At 44.0% G+C, this 16,961-nt stretch overlaps 1 protein-coding gene across 2 annotated transcripts in view; it reads right to left on the reverse strand.

Moving 5' to 3' along the window:
• LOC143766529 (uncharacterized) overlaps positions 1–16,961 on the reverse strand; it is a 54,816-nt gene that overhangs the window by 20,785 nt on the left and 17,070 nt on the right. The gene's annotated exons all lie outside the window — the stretch shown is intronic.

The following is a 16,961-nucleotide window of genomic DNA, read 5'->3' on the forward strand; positions in this document are numbered from 1 at the left end:
GAACCAGCTGGTAGAGCCCTTTAAGGTTCCTGAAGGTGTGAAAATGACCTCAGCAAAGTAAATAGAGTTTCTGACTGACAACTTTCTTCCATGGTCTAAAAAGCAGAAACGTGCCTTCAGGAACAAAATCATCTTCATGCATGACAATGAATACCTCTGAGTAATTGGCTGCTATGGGCATAAAAGGAGATAAACTCATGGTGTGGCCACCATCTTCCCCTGACCTCAACCCTATAGAGAACCTTTGGAGTATCCTCAAACAAAAGATCTATGAGGGTGGGAGGCAGTTCACATCAAAACAGCAGCTCTGGGAGGCTATTCTGACTTCATGCAAAGAAATACAAGCAGAAACTCTCCATAAACTCACAGGTTCAATAGATGCAAGAATTGTGAAGGTGATATCAATGAAGGGCTCCTATGTTAACATGTAACTTGGCCTGTTAGGATGTTTTGGAGTTAAATAGCTTTTTTGTTCAGTGAATGTGACCTCCTAATGCTGCAAATTCCACAAATGAGCATTTTCAGTTCTTTAAAACATATCAAATGTTTAGAAATTCTACTGTGCCTAATAATTTGGAACAGTGCATTTTGAGTTTTTATTCATTTTGGAGATTATACTGTTATCATTGGGAGGTTTCTTCAATAAAATTCGATGTATACTCTAACGGATGATGACTTTTATTAGACTGACTGTCATTTACACTGACCATTTAGGAAAATCCGAGAAAAATGTCATTTGCATAATAATTTGGAACATAGTATAAAAAAAACAAACACTACATACTTACATTCCGGTGCCTGTCGCGTCCACTTCCCTGCACTGTGTGAGCGCCGGCCCTAAAGCTGTGCTTTGCCTTACGGCCGGCACTGACACATTCAGTGCAGGAAGCTCTGAGCAGCAGCGCAGACGCCGGGGGACGTGACAGACATCAGAGGGTGAGTATGTACTGTTTTTTTTTTTTACTTTTACAATGGTAACCAGGGTAAATATCGGGTTACTAAGCGCGGCCCTGCGCTTAGTAACCCGATATTTACCCTGGCTACCATTGTAAAACATTGCTGGCATCGTTGCTTTTGCTGTCCAACACGACGATACACGCCGATCTGACGACCAAATAAAGTTCTGGACTTTCAGCAACGACCAGCGATATCACAGCAGGATCCAGATAGCTGCTGCGTGTCAAACACAACGATATCGCTATCCAGGACGCTGCAACGTCACGGATCGTTGTCGTCCTCATTGTAAAGTCGCTCAGTGTGACGGTACCTTAAGTCTAGTAAAGTAGGGGCGTGGCGTAAACTGTATCTTTCAGTAGTGGGAAGAATTTATTTGATTAAGATGATCGTGATGCCCCAACTGCTGTACGTCTTGCACAATGCCCCTATATGGTTCCCAAGGCGGTTGGTTCGTATTATTGACTCTCTATTCAGGGATCTTGTGTGGGGAAAAAAAGCAGCCTAGGATCAGACTTGAGATATTGCAGAGGCCCAAGGGTGGAGGGAGATTGATGCTTCGGAACCCTTGGATTTATTACTTAGATGCTCAGGGCCAACAGATGAGGGGTTGGGGGGATGTGTCTGGGGCTGGTTTAATACAAAGGGTCTTGGTCCACTTAATGGGGAAGGATCCTTTGGTTCAGGGGTTGGAGGCAGGAAGTTTTAGGAAGATGGGTTTGATGTATCCTACTTTAGCATTGATATATAAAGTCTGGGAGGCAATTAAAAAAATTAGGGGGTTTGGAGTACTTGACACATTTTTCCCCCGATATGGCAAAATGAAACTCTACCGGAATTTGTTAAAATGAGAGAATTTAAAAATTGGATGAGACTGGGAATACAGTACATAGTTCAGATTCAGGACATTCAGGGATTGGTGCCCTTTGGAAAATTGTAGGAGGACTATGGGCTACCGGAGGTCTGCAGATTTCAATATGGGCTGTTTAGGCATGCTTAGGTCATGCAGAGTAGGACGATGAATATGGAGATTAACAAGGATATATTGCTTCATTATGTCTGTGCAGAGGGGAGACAAAAGGGGTAGTGTCGGGTATTTATAAGGATCTAATGCATACTTTTCTAGATAATTAGTAGTTTTGAGTGAATATACTCGTTACTCGAGATTTCTCGAGCATGCCCTGGGGTCCGAGTATTTTTTAGTGCTCAGCGTTTTAGTTTTTCTTGCCGCAGCTGAATGATTTACATCTGTTAGCCAGCATAAGTACATATGGGGATTCCCTAGCAACCAGGCAACCCCCGCATGTACTTATGCTGGCTTACAGATGTAAATCATTCAGCTGCTGCCAGAAAAACTAAATCTCCGAGCACTAAAAAATACTCGGAGGACCCCCGAGCATGCTCGAGAAATCTCAAGTAACGAGTATATTCGCTCATCACTAATAATTATCCTATTAGAGCACAGGAGAAATGTGAGAAGGATTTGGGTAGGATAGAGGAAGATAAATGGGAAGTGATTATGGAATACATACCCCAGTTATCGCTGAGTGAACCGGGCAGACTCTCGCAGATATATGTACTCCATAGAGTATATAGGACTCATGAGCGACTGTATAGAGCGGGTCCGAGACAGATTTCCGAGTGTCCTCGGTGCCGAATGGAGGGGGCTGGAATTCTCCATATGTTATGGCAGTGTCCAAATCTGAACCCATATTGGACAGCAGTGCTTAATGCCAGAGGAGGAGCATATGGTTGTAGGACTGAGAGGGACCCTGTGGTGTGTATTCTGGGATATGTGGAGGAGGTCCAGGTACATACTAAAAATAAGGTGTCAATAGCTAGATTATTATATATTGCGCGTAAACTAATCGCCAGATACTGGATAAATGAAGATCCGCCGACGTTTAGGGAATTTCTCAGTCTGACTATTGTGAATATGGAAAAAAGCATTTTTGTTAACAGAAAAGGCATAAGAACATTTGAGACATCTTGGGTGGAGAGAAAATGACCCTGAACTTAGGTTGTACCATGCATCATTTGCTGCTCTTGTATGTAATGGGGGGGGGGAATTTCTGAAACTAATGACCATTTTTAACCCCTTTCTGACATTAGACGTACTATCCCGTCGAGGTGGGTTGGGCCCGTATGACCACCGACAGGATAGTACGTCATATGCGATCGGCCGCGCTCACGGGGGGAGCGCGGCCGTGTGTCAGCTGACTATCGCAGCTGACATCCGGCACTATGTGCCAGGAGCGGTCATGGGCCGCCCCCGGCACATTAACCCCCGGCACACTGCGATCAAACATGATCGCAGTGTTCTGGCGGTATAGGGAAGCATCGCGCAGGGAGGGGGGCTCCCTGCATGCTTCCCTGAGACCCCCGGAGCAACGCGGTGTGATCGCGTTGCTCTGAGGTCTCTTACCTCCTCCTCCCTGCAGCAGGCCCGGATCCAAAATGGCCGCGGGGCTGCATCTGGGTCCTGCAGGGAGGTGGCTTCACAGCGCCTGCTCAGAGCAGGCCCTGGGAAGCCTCCAGGATCTGTGCACTTCAGATCGATGATCTGACACAGTGCACAGCAAAGTGTCAGATCAGCGATCTTACACTATAACATTATGCCCCCCCCCGGGGCAATGTTATTGTGTAAAAAAAAAAATATTCACATGTATAAAAAAATAATAATAATAATGTTCCTATAAATACATTTCTTTGTCTAAATAAAAAAACAAACAATAAAGTACACATATTTAGTATCGCCGCGTCCGTAACAACCCAACCTATAAAACTGTCCCACTAGTTAACCCCTTCAGTGAACACCGTATATACCGTGGATATCGCGGCGGCCATTTTCCTGAAGCCGCGGCCAGCAGAGCGCCGCTTCTGCGCACGCGCGGCCAAAAAAAGATGGCCGCGCCCACCGATCACCAATGAAATAACGAACAGCGCGCTCTTTTAAATCCCCTGGCAGAGGATTCGGGACCTTGGGCATGCGCACACCACTACGCCACCAACGGAAAACTACGCAAAATCTGGGGGAAGACAACACGCCCTTTTGACCAGACCAGCCTGATTGACAGGCGAAAACGGAGACTTTGCAAAGGTATTTCGGCAACTTAGGTGGGTAATAAACGCATAACAAACACACTAATGTAACGCCCACCTCTGCCCCTATTTAACGCTATTTTTATCCCATCTTCCAAAAACGTGGTGACAGGTTCCCTTTAATGGGTCAAAGTGCTCACCACACATCTAGATAAGTTCCTTAGGGGGTTTACTTTCCAAAATGGTGTCACTTGTGGGGGGGTTTCAATGTTTAGGCACATCAGGGGCTCTCCAAACGCAACATGGCGTCCCATCTCAATTCCAGTCAATTTTGCATTGAAAAGTCAAATGGCGCTCTTCGCTTCCGAGCTCTGCCATGCGCCCAAACAGTGGTTTACCCCCACATATGGGGTATCGGCATACTCAGGACGAATTGTACAACAACTTTTGGGGTCCACTTCTCCTGTTACCCTTGGTAAAATAAAATAAACTGGAGCTGAAGTAAATTTTTTGTGAAAAAAGTTAAATGTTCATTTTTATTTAAACATTCAAAAAATTCCTGTGAAACACCTGAAGGGTTAATAAACTTCTTGAATGTGGTTTTGAGCACCTTGAGGGGTGCAGTTTTTAGAATGGTGTCACACTTGGTTATTTTCTATCATATAGACCCCTCAAAATGACTTCAAATGAGATGTGGTCCCTAAAAAAAAAAAAAAAAAAAAATGGTCTTGTAAAAATGAGAAATTGCTGGTCAACTTTTAACCCTTATAACTCCCTAACAAAAAAAAAAATTTTGGTTCCAAAATTGTGCTGATGTTAAGTAGACATGTGGGAAAGGTTACTTATTAACTATTTTGTGTGACATATCTCTGATTTAATTGCATAAAAATTCAAATTTGGAAAATTGTGAAATTTTCAAAATTTTCGCCTAATTTCTGTTTTTTTTCACAAATAAACACAGGTAATATCAAAGAAATTTTACCACTACCATGAAGTACAATATGTCACGAGAAAACAACGTCAGAATCACCGGGATCCGTTGAAGCGTCCCAGAGTTATAACCACGCTTGGGGGTAAAGGGGTTAATGATGTTTCCATTGTGATTTTTTATTGCTCTGTACCTTGAATTTGGTTAAATAAAAATGTATCGGATTTAAAAAAAAAAAAAAAAAAATTATATATATATATATATATATATATATATATATATATATATATATATTTATTATTGGTGGAAAGGCATACGCTAGTTTGAAATGCCATGGAGTTTGAAGAGCATCCACTATTTTGTACTTGCTTGTTGTTTCTTGTGGCAAAAAGATCTGTTTGAGGAAGACCCCACATGTCCACGATCTTTCTGAATATTTGGTGGTTCAGACACCATTCTCCTTGCCTCAACGTATGGCTGCTTAGAAAATCTGCTTTTAGATTGTCCTTGCCCTTGATATGAACAGCAGAGAGGGTTAGTAAATGACCTTCGGCCAGATCGAAAACTTCTTCTGTGGAAGACATCAGGCTTTCTGATCTGGTTCCCGCCTGCCTGTTCACATAGGTGACTGCTGTGGTGTTGTCCGACATGATTCCTTGAAGCTGTGGGAGATAATGGTGCAGAGCATAACTAACTGCATTTAATTCCTTTAGGTTTGATGACCTTTGTAATTCTATTCCATTCCATTGACCCTGTGTGACATTGTTTCCCATATGGGCCCCCATCCCATAGGGCTAGGGTCCGTAGTGATTATACATGAAGGTTTCACCACCCAAGGGATGCCGCTAGATAGATGTGTATTATCTAACCACCAAACCAGAGAGGATAAGACTTCAGCGTATAGAGTTATTATTCCTCCAAGGTGACCCTGCAAACATCTCTCCTCAAGAAGGATCTGATGCTGCAGCTTTTGAGTATGATATTGGGCCCATTGGACTGCTGGGATACAAAAGGAAAGGGAACCTAGTAGGGACATCGCCTCCCTTAGAGACATCCGGGGTCTGTCCATTGCTGCCCTAATTTTTTCTTTAATGCGTAATTTCTTTACCTCTGGAAGTAGGCACCTCTGACTAGTTGAATCTAGGTGAAGACCCAAAAAGGACTGGAGGGTTTGTGGTATGAGCCTGGACTTTTCGAAATTGATGATCCACGCTAATGCCTGTAAGGACGAAATTGTATCAGCTAGATGATCTTTACATTGGGTGGCCAAATTTCCTACGATGGGGAAGTCATCAAGATATGGAATAATTAATGTGTCCTTCTGACGTAAGAAAGCCATAACCTCCAACATCACCGTTGTGAACACTCGGGGTGCCATAGAGAGACCAAAGGGCATCGCTGTGAACTGGAAGTGGTGGTTCCCTCCTGCGAAGGACACCACCACTCAGGTACTTCTGATGTTTGCCACGTATGGGTAGATGATAATATGCATCTCTCAGATCTAGGCCAGCCATCGTACATCTAGGGAACAGAAGTTTTATGGTGGATTTAATTGATTCCATTTTAAATTTATGATTGCGGATAAATGTGTTTAATTTTCTTAAATTAATGATTGTCCTAAACAAGCCATCTGGTTTAGAGACCAGTAATAAAAGGGGAATAAAATTCCCTTCCTTCCTGGTCCTCCAGAACCTTTTTTAGAACTCCCTTAGACAAGAGGCTGCAAATTTCTGACTCAAGAGCCGCCTGATGTAATGGCGACTTGAGAGATGTCACAATAAAGGATTCCCGAGGAATCTGATGGAATTCTAATCTCAGTCCTTCTTTAACTATGTTCAAGATCCAGGTACTCGCTGTTACTGTTTCCCATTTTTGGGAAACATTTTTTAGTCTTCCTTCTACTGGAGGATCAGGATTATCAGTATCCGCCACCTTTCCGGAAGGAAGATCGTTTAAATATGGTACCTTTTTGCTTGTCTTCCCTTGTAGTCCAATGGCTCTGTCTTTCTGACGTCCCCCTTCTATTAAATGGATGTCTCCTAAATGTTCTCCTATAGAATGGGAGAGATGGATTAGGGAAACCTTTCATTCTTTCTTTTGCCTTGGTGAGAATTTCATCTAGGACATTTCCAAAGAGAAACTCACCCTGACACGGGATAGCGCAGAGTTTTGATTTAGACTGCGTGTCCCCCTTCCACCTTTTGAGCCATAGAGCGCGTCTTGCATTATTAATCAGGCCCGCCGACCTGGCTGCCAGGCATAAAGAGTCACCCGAAGCATCGGCTATAAATGCTGCAGCCCCTCTGATTAAAGGAATGCAAGATAGCAATTGGTCTCTAGACACATTCTGCTGAATTTTCTGCTCCAGCTGATCAATCCATATCAGCATGGACCTAGCCATATACAGTACAGACCAAAAGTTTGGCACACCTTCTCATTTAAAGATTTTTCTGCATTTTTATGACTATGAAAATTGTACATTCACACTGAAGGCATCAAAACTATGAAGTAACACATGTGGAATTATATACATAAAATAGTGTGAAACAACTGAAAATAAGTCTTATATAGAGTTGAGCGACTTTTACTCTTTTCGGATCGAGTCGGGTTTCGCGAAACCCGACTTTGTCAAAAGTCGGGTCGGGTAAAATCGGACAATTATTGTGAAAAGTCGGGGGCCGACTGAAACACGAAACCCAAAGCAAGTCAATGGGAAATCAAAGTCGGCAGTGAGTGGAGGATAGGAAAACACCTACAGTGCCCATTTTAATGCCAAAAACATCAATTCTTATTACTTAAGCTTGTCAATCTTAATTTACTTTATAATAATAGTTAGGCATTGAAAACTGGGGGTCATTTGGCTAAAGTTGTGGGGGGGGGTAGGGCTGGCTCAAGATTTTCGTGGGCCCAGGAAACGCGGAATACGTCACGGCGGTGGAGCAGGGAGAGGTAGGTATTTCAACTTTGCAAGTGCTGTGATCCTGAGCAAGCAGGGGGGGCCCACTCGTTGCCACTGGCACAGGGCCCCTCATAGTACGGCGGTGTGTTTGACGGCGGGTGGCGTCTCCCACTGGCAGAGACACTTTTGCGTACTATGAGGGGCCCTGTGCCAGTGACGTCGCCAACGAGTATGCCCCCCCCTCACCTGATGAAGGAACCTGCACTTTCATCTGCACCTTCCTCTTTGTCCCCGTGTAAGGTGGTATAGTATGCGGGAACGGGAACCTGACTTTCAGCAGGGTCAGATTCTGGCTGTGTAGAGTGCAAGGGGAATGTAGTGGTCTGGGTCAATGTACCAGCAGACTCATCTAGCAGTGGCTGGGCAATGGCAGGATGAGGAGGAAACACAGATATAGGCCCAAATAATAAAATAGGCTAAATGTAGTTCAAAATTGGTAACAGGACTAAACAGGCGGCATTGCTTTGTTCAGTGGAGGAAAACTGTAATGAGTGGCAGACACAGTTAGTAGGCCCAAATAATAAAGTGGGCTAAATGTTTGCCAAAAAATTGTTCATAAATAAACAGGTGGCATAGCTAGGTACAGGTGTGGGCTCCTCTGCTGAGTAGCAGACAGTGGTAGTAGGCGCAAAGTATTAACTGGTCTAAATGGAGGCAAGGGCCCCTGTATATTTTAACTCTCATCTATCATTTCAACAAATTTTTATTGGCAGTGCCATTGAAGGATTTAACAGCACAGACTACACAGTGGTGGAGCAGGGAGAGGTAAGTATTGCAAGTGGTAGAGCACTGTTCGGACTGGGGGGGGGGAAACACTCTCGTGGGTGGTGGTACTGGCACAGGGCCCCTCATATTACGACGGTGTGTCTGACGTTGGTTGTGCACCACCACCGTCAGAGACACTTCATTGTACTATGAGGGACCCTGTGCCAGTGTCAGAGGCTGAGTCAGCAAGGAAAGCCAAAACTTTTTCCTTCTGCTCCAGCTTTAAAAGCTGTTTTCCTACTCCCGGATAAGGGAGCCTTCGAGGCCTTGTGTAGCCAGACGATGACGCTGGCTCAACACCTCCAGCCTTAGGTGCTATTGTGCTTTTGCCACTACCACCAGATGCACCACCACCATCAGTAACCAGCTGGCAACCACCGCCCACGCCCACGGGCTCTTCCACCAGAATTCCTCATTTTTTGGAAAATCTAACCAAAATAACAACCGTTATATGGTACTGTAAAACAAGGTAGAAGGTGTACATAAACTTGTTGAGAATTTAAATCTCCCTTTCTTTGGGGGGAGACTGAACCAAAACTCAAGCCCTGTGCATAAAACAACACAATGTAAGTGTCAGAAAGTGGCTGGAAGATATATGAAAAAATACAAGGACTGTAGTACAATTTCAATCTCCCTACAATGATCTCAGGACAAGTATGGCAGCAATAAAAAGGACTGCTGCACACAAAAGTGTGGACAAATAAACAAGATAACTGTGCAGAAAGGAGCAACAGGATTTTTGCTTTTAAAAAAGCAGTTGGTTTGCACAGCAGCGTGCAAACAGCAATGCAGCTATCAGGGAGCCTTATAAAGCAGCCTAATAAGCTACAGAGCTGATGCACAAAAATATAGCCTCCACTGTCCCTGCAAAAAAAGGTGGTGTTGGACAGTGGAAATCGCTACAGCACAAGCAGTTTGGGGGTTAATCTTCCCTCCCTAACTATATCCCTTCTTCTGATGAAGCTGCAGCAAACTCTCCCTATGCCAAGATCGGCAGAAGTAAGATGGCGGTCGGCGTGCACGCCCCTTTATAGCCCCTGTGACGCCGCAGAAAGCAAGCCAATCACGGTCATGCCCTTCTCTACGATGGTGGGGACCGAGAACTATGTCATCACGCTGCCCACACTCTGCGTCCTCCTTCATTGGCTGAAAAATGGCGCTGAAAGCATCATACGAAACGTGACTTTTGCGCGCAGATCGCCGACCTCAGGGCCGATCCCACACTAGGATCGGGTCGGGTTTCATGGAACCTGACTTTGCCGAAAGTCAGCGATTTTTGAATTTGTCCAATCTGTTTCGCTCAACCCTAGTCTTATATTCTAGGTTCTTCAAAGTAGCCACCTTTTGCTTGTGACTCTGTTGGGGATTTATTCAAAATTGAAGACATACTGAGCCAGCATGGCTACCACAGCATCTTGCAGCAGCATGCTATTTCATCCGGTTTGCGTTTAGTTGGACCATCATTTATTTTTCAACAGGAGAATGACCCCAAACACACCTCCAGGCTGTGTAAGGGCTATTTGACCAAGAAAGAGTGATGGGGTGCTACGCCAGATGACCTGGCCTCCACAGTCACCAGACCTGAACCCAATTGAGATGGTTGGGGGTGAGCTTGACCGCAGAGTGAAGGCAAACTCCTTCAAGATTGCTATAAGACCATTCCCGGTGACTACCTCTTGAAGCTCATCAAGAGAATGCCAAGAGTGTGCAAAGCAGTCATCAAAGCAAAAGGTGGCTACTTTGAAGAACCTAGAATATAAGGCATAATTTCAGTTGTTTCACACTTTTGTGTTAAGTATATAATTCCACATGTGTTAATTCATAGTTTTGATGCCTTCAGTGTGAATTTGCAATTTTCATAGTCATGAAAATACAGAAAAATCATTAAATGAGAAGGTGTGTCCAAACTTTTGGTCTGTACTGTATGTTCTGGCTATGGCTGGTTTAAATACTCCTGTAGTGGCTTTCCACGACCTTTTAAGTGAAGATACTGCTTTGCGATCAAGTGGATTTGCCAACATGCCTGCATCTTCTACTGGTAGAACCGACTGCTTGGAAGTAGAGGCTACAGCTGCGTCTACCTTAGGGACCTTAGACCAGTTCAGTAGCTCCTCATCACTAAACGGATGCTTCCTCTTAGACGCTGAGGGAAGGAAGCCCTGCTGATTCCGTTTGTCCCATTCCCTGTTTGTCCCATTCCCTTTTAACCCCTTAAGCCCGTATGACGTACTATCCCGTCGAGGTGGGGTGGGCCTTAATTCCCGGTGACGGGATAGTACGTCATACGCGATCGGCCACGCTCACGGGGGGAGCGCGGCCGATCGCGGCCGGGTGTCGGCTGCATATCGCAGCTGACATCCAGCACTATGTGCCAGGAGCGGTCACGGACCGCCCCCGGCACATTAACCCCCGGCACACCGCGATCAAACATGATCGCGGTGTACCGGCGGTACAGGGAAGCATCGCGCAGGGAGGGGGCTCCCTGCGTGCTTCCCTGAGACGATCGGTACAAGGTGATGTACTCACCTCGTACCGAACGTCTTCTCCCTGCAGGCCCCGGATCCAAAATGGCCGAGGGGCTGTATCCGGGTCCTGCAGGGAGCACTTCCGGGTCGGAGCAGGCTGCAGATGAAAGCTGCAGCCTGCTCCGATGAAAGTATGATCGCAGATCTAATAGAGTGCTGTGCACACTATCAGATCTGCGATCTGTGATGTCCCCCCCTGGGACAAAGTAAAAAAGTAAAAAAAAAAATTTCCACATGTGTAAAAAAAAAAAATAATAATTCCTAAATAAATAATAATAAAAAAAAAAATATTATTCCCATAAATACATTTCTTTATCTAAAAAAAACAAACAAAAACAATAAAAGTACACATATTTAGTATCGCCGCGTCCGTAACGACCCAACCTATAAAACTGGCCCACTAGTTAACCCCTTCAGTAAACACCGTAAGAAAAAAAAAAAAAAAAACGAGGCAAAAAACAACGCTTTATTACCATACCGCCGAACAAAAAGTGGAATAACACGCGATCAAAAAGACGGATATAAATAACCATGGTACCACTGAAAACGTCATCTTGTCCCGCAAAAAACGAGCCGCCATACAGCATCATCAGCAAAAAAATTAAAAAGTTATAGTCCTCAGAATAAAGCGATGCCAAAATAATTATTTTTTCTATAAAATAGTTTTTATCGTATAAAAGCGTCAAAACATAAAAAAATGATATAAATGAGGTATCGCTGTAATCGTACTGACCCGAAGAATAAAACTGCTTTATCAATTTTACCAAACGCGGAACGGTATAAACGCCTCCCCCAAAAGAAATTCATGAATAGCTGGTTTTTGGTCTTTCTGCCTCACAAAAATCGGAATAAAAAGCGATCAAAAACTGTCACGTGTCCGAAAATGTTACCAATAAAAACGTCAACTCGTCCCGCAAAAAACAAGACCTCACATGACTCTGTGGACCAAAATGTGGAAAAATTATAGGTCTCAAAATGTGGAGACGCAAAAACTTTTTTGCTATAAAAAGCGTCTTTTAGTCTGGTTTCACACTTGCGTTTTTATCTGCATGCGTTTTTTAAAAAAACCGCATGTGTGAAAAAATGCATGTAAACGCGGTAAAACGCATGCGTTTTTATAGAAAAACACAAGAAAACAAGAAAAAAACAAAAAACCCTAACCCTACCCCTAACCCTACCCCTAACCTGAAATACGTGGCACTGAAATACGTGGCACTGAAATATACGTTTATATACGTATATACGTATATAAGTGCCACGATATTTCAGTGGCCACGTATATAAGTGCCACGTATTTCAGTGCCACGTATTTCAGTGCCACGTATTTCAGTGCCACGTATTTCAGTGCCACTTATTTCAGTGCCACTTATTTCAGTGCCACGTATTTCAGTGCCACGTATTTCAGTGCCACGTATTTCAGTGCCACGTATTTACGTGCCACGTATTTACGTGCCACGTATTTACGTGCCACGTATTTTTCAGTGCCTGAAATACGTGGCACTGAAATTCGTGGCACTGAAATTCGTGGCACTGAAATATCGTGGCACTGAAATATCGTGGCACTGAAGTATTTACGTGCCACGTATTTTTCAGTGCCTGAAATACGTGGCACTGAAATACGTGGCACTGAAATACGTGGCACTGAAATATCGTGGCACTGAAATACGTGGCACTGAAATACGTGGCACTGAAATACGTGGCACTGAAATACGTGGCTCTTAAATACGTGGCACTTATATACGTGGCACTTATGACTGTCAGAAAATGTTCAGTAAACGGTTAGGGGTGAGGTTAGGGGTAGGGTTTCAGGTAGAATTGGGGAGCTTCCACTGTTCAGGCACATCAGGGGCTCTCCAAACGCGACATGGCGTCCAATCTCAATTCCAGCCAATTCTGCGTTGAAAAAGTAAAACAGTGCTCCTTCCCTTCCGAGCTCTCCCGTGCGTCCAAAAAGGGGTATCAGCGTACTAGGGACAAATTGAACAACAACTTCTGGGGTCCAAGTTCTCTTGTTATCCTTGGGAAAATAAAAATTTGGGGGGCTAAAAATCATTTTTGTGGGAAAAAAAATATGTTTTATTTTCACGGCTCTGCGTTGTAAACTGTAGTGAAACACTTGGGGGTTCAAAGTTCTCACAACACATCTAGATAAGTTCCTTGGGAGGTCTACTTTCCAATATGGGGTCACTTGTGGGGGGTTTGTACTGTTTGGGTACATCAGGGGCTCTGCAAATGCAACGTGACGCCTGCAGACCAATCCATTTAAGTCTGCATTCCAAATGGCGCTCCTTCCCTTCCGAGCTCTGTCATGCGCCCAAACAGTGGTTCCCCCCCACATAGGGGGTATCAGCGTACTCAGGACAAATTGGACAACAACTTTTAGGGTCCAATTTATCCTGATACCCTTGTGAAAATACAAAACTGGGGGCTAAATTTCATTTTTGTGAAAAAAAAAAAATATTATTTTCACGGCTCTGCGTTATAAACTGTAGTGAAACACTTGGGGGTTCAAAGTTCTCACAACACATCTAGATAAGTTCCTTGGGGGGTCTAGTTTCCAATATGGGGTCACTTGTGGAGGGTTTGTACTGTTTGGGTACATCAGGGGCTCTGCAAATGCAACGTGACGCCTGCAGACCAATCCATTTAAGTCTGCATTCCAAATGGCGCTCCTTCACTTCCGAGCTCTGTCATGCGCCCAAACAGTGGTCCCCCCCCACAAATGGGGTATCAGCGTACTCCAGACAAATTGGACAACAACTTTTGGGGTCCAATTTATCCTGATACCCTTGTGAAAATACAAAACTTGGGGGCTAAAAAATCATTTTTGTGAAAAAAAAAAATATTTTTATTTTCACGGCTCTGCGTTATAAACTGTAGTGAAACACTTGGGGGTTCAAAGCTCTCAAAACACATCTAGATAAGTTCCTTAGGGGGTCTACTTTCCAAAATGGTGTCACTTGTGGGGGGGTTTAATGTTTAGGCACATCAGGGGCTCTCCAAACGCAACATGGCATCCCATCTTAATTCCAGTCAATTTTGCATTGAAAAGTAAAATAGCGCTTCTTCCCTTCTGAGCTCTGCTATGCACCCAAACAATGGTTTACACCCACATATTGGGTATCAGCGTACTCAGGACAAATTGTACAACAACTTTTGTGGTCTAATTTCTTCTCTTACCCTTGGGAAAATAAAAAATTGGGGGTGAAAAGATCATTTTTGTGAAAAAATATGATTTTTTATTTTTACGGCTCTGCATTATAAACTTCTGTAAAGCACTTGTTGGGTCAAAGTGCTCACCACACATCTAGATAAGTTCCTTAGGGGGTCTACTTTCCAAAATGGTGTCACTTGTTAGGGGTTTCAATGTTTAGGCACATCAAGGGCTCTCTAAATGCAACATGGCGTCCCATCTCAATTCCAGTCAATTTTGCATTGAAAAGTCAAATGGCGCTCCTTCCCTTCCGAGCTCTGCCCTGCGCCCAAACAATGGTTTACACCCACATATGGGGTATCAGCGTACTCAGGACAAATTGCACAACAATTTTTGGGGTCCAATTTCTTCTCTCACCCTTGGGAAAATAAAAAATTGGGGGTGAAAAGATCATTTTTGTGAAAAAATATGATTTTTTATTTTTACGGCTTTGCATTATAAACTTCTGTAAAGCACTTGTTGGGTCAAAGTGCTCACCACACATCTAGATAAGTTCCTTAGGGGGTCTACTTTCCAAAATGGTGTCACTTGTTAGGGGTTTCAATGTTTAGGCACATCAGGGGCTCTCCAAATGCAACATGGCGTCCCATCTCAATTCCAGTCAATTTTGCATTGAAAAGTCAAATGGCGCTCCTTTGCTTCCAAGCTCTGCCATGCGCCCAAACTGTGGTTTACCCCCACATATGGGGTATCAGCGTACTCAGGACAAATTGTACAACAACTTTTGGGGTCTATTTTCTCCTGTTACCCTTGGTAAAATAAAACAAATTGGAGCTGAAATAAATTTTGTGTGAAAAAAAGTTAAATGTTCATTTTTATTTAAACATTCCAAAAATTCCTGTGAAACACCTGAAGGGTTAATAAACTTCTTGAAAGTGGTTTTGAGTACCTTGAGGGGTGCAGTTTTTAGAATGGTGTCACACTTGGGTATTTTCTATCATATAGACCCGTCAAAATGACTTCAAATGAGATGTGGTCCCTAAAAAAAAATGGTGTTGTAAAAATGAGAAATTGCTGGTCAACTTTTAACCCTTATAACTCCGTCACAAAAAAAAATTTTGGTTCCAAAATTGTGCTGATGTAAAGTAGACATGTGGAAAATGTTATTTATTAAGTATTTTGTGTGACATATGTCTGTGATTTAAGGGCATAAAAATTCAAAGTTGGAAAATTGCGAAATTTTCCAAATTTTCGCCAAATATTCGTTTTTTTCACAAATAAACGCAAGTTATATCGAAGAAATTTTACCACTAACATGAAGTACAATATGTCACGAGAAAACAATGTCAGAATCGCCAAGATCCGTTGAAGCGTTCCAGAGTTATAACCTCATAAAGGGACAGTGGTCAGAATTGTAAAAATTGGCCTGGTCATTAACGTGCAAACCACCCTCGGGGCTTAAGGGGTTAATTAGGGATTTTACTGCTGGGATTAAGGGAAAGGCTTTTTACTTTCTGCTAGTCCTGCAAACATTATTTCTTGCGGTGTTTGGGCCTCCTTGGTATTTGTGCACCCTATAGTATTCCTAACCGATCTAACTAGATTGTTGATACTGTCTAAAGGAAAGCATGAGCGTCCTTCTATGTCTGATAAGAGAGATGACAAAGATGAAAGTGAGGAGTTGGAGGCTTCCTTAATGTCACTGTCGGAATCCGAACTGAGGATGAGGGATATTTCCTTCTTCTTGCTCCTGTGCCTCACGGGTATACTGGTCTGGTTCAGTGCCTGCAGCTCTTCCATTATAATCATGCGGATGTCTACTAATGACACCACCGCCTCCTCCTGCATTGTTTTACTAATACAATCCTGACACAATCTCTTGGGGTAGGAGTCAGGGAGGGGCTGGGTACATAGGGCACAATCTTTATGTTTTGTTTTCTGTCTCTTCTTAGTATGAAAGAAGAGATTTATAGCAAGAGGGAAAAAGTCAGCCTAACAGGTAGAGTTCTATACACTCACCCAATGAAGCTTATACAAAACCGGTTCTGGAGGATGAGGTACAGTCCGAGTCCTAGGTGCATCTGCCATATCACCTTTCCGACTCCTGCCAGCGGAACCTTTGCTGGACTGCCTGGATCCAGCACTCTGCGCCTGAGGGTCCATCTCGGGTGGGTGCACGTTCTCCTGTGGGGACGACATCCTAGCACACCATTCTCCCATGTTTTCGTTCTTATATTTGAATTTGGCGTGGTTCCTGCTGGCTAACCCTGTCTCTTCCCGGCATAATGCTGCTAGTTCCCTGGCCGCCCTGCTCACTCCATGGATCCGATACTAGCGGAGGCGGCCGTAATCTGGACCGGATGCTCCCCGCAGTGTTGAGCGTGTCGGGGCGGCCTCACCCGGACCCCGACCACGCGCCGCGTATCCACGTGGTACCAGGCGTCCTTCCCCAGACCCAGTACACACGGACTCCTTACCAGACGAGAAGGGAGGCTGATAGAGCTACCCAGATGCAGCTTCTGGACCGCAGCCCTGCCGTTCCCACGGAAACCGCACAGGAGGCGTGAATTGGCCAAGATATCTCTTCTTTCTTCCATAGGTGTCCATGCTTCGGTTCCCATAGGAACAGGAAAC

The sequence above is a fragment of the Ranitomeya variabilis genome, chromosome 4, assembly GCF_051348905.1.
Source record: "Ranitomeya variabilis isolate aRanVar5 chromosome 4, aRanVar5.hap1, whole genome shotgun sequence".
In the NCBI taxonomy this organism is placed as follows: domain Eukaryota; kingdom Metazoa; phylum Chordata; class Amphibia; order Anura; family Dendrobatidae; genus Ranitomeya; species Ranitomeya variabilis.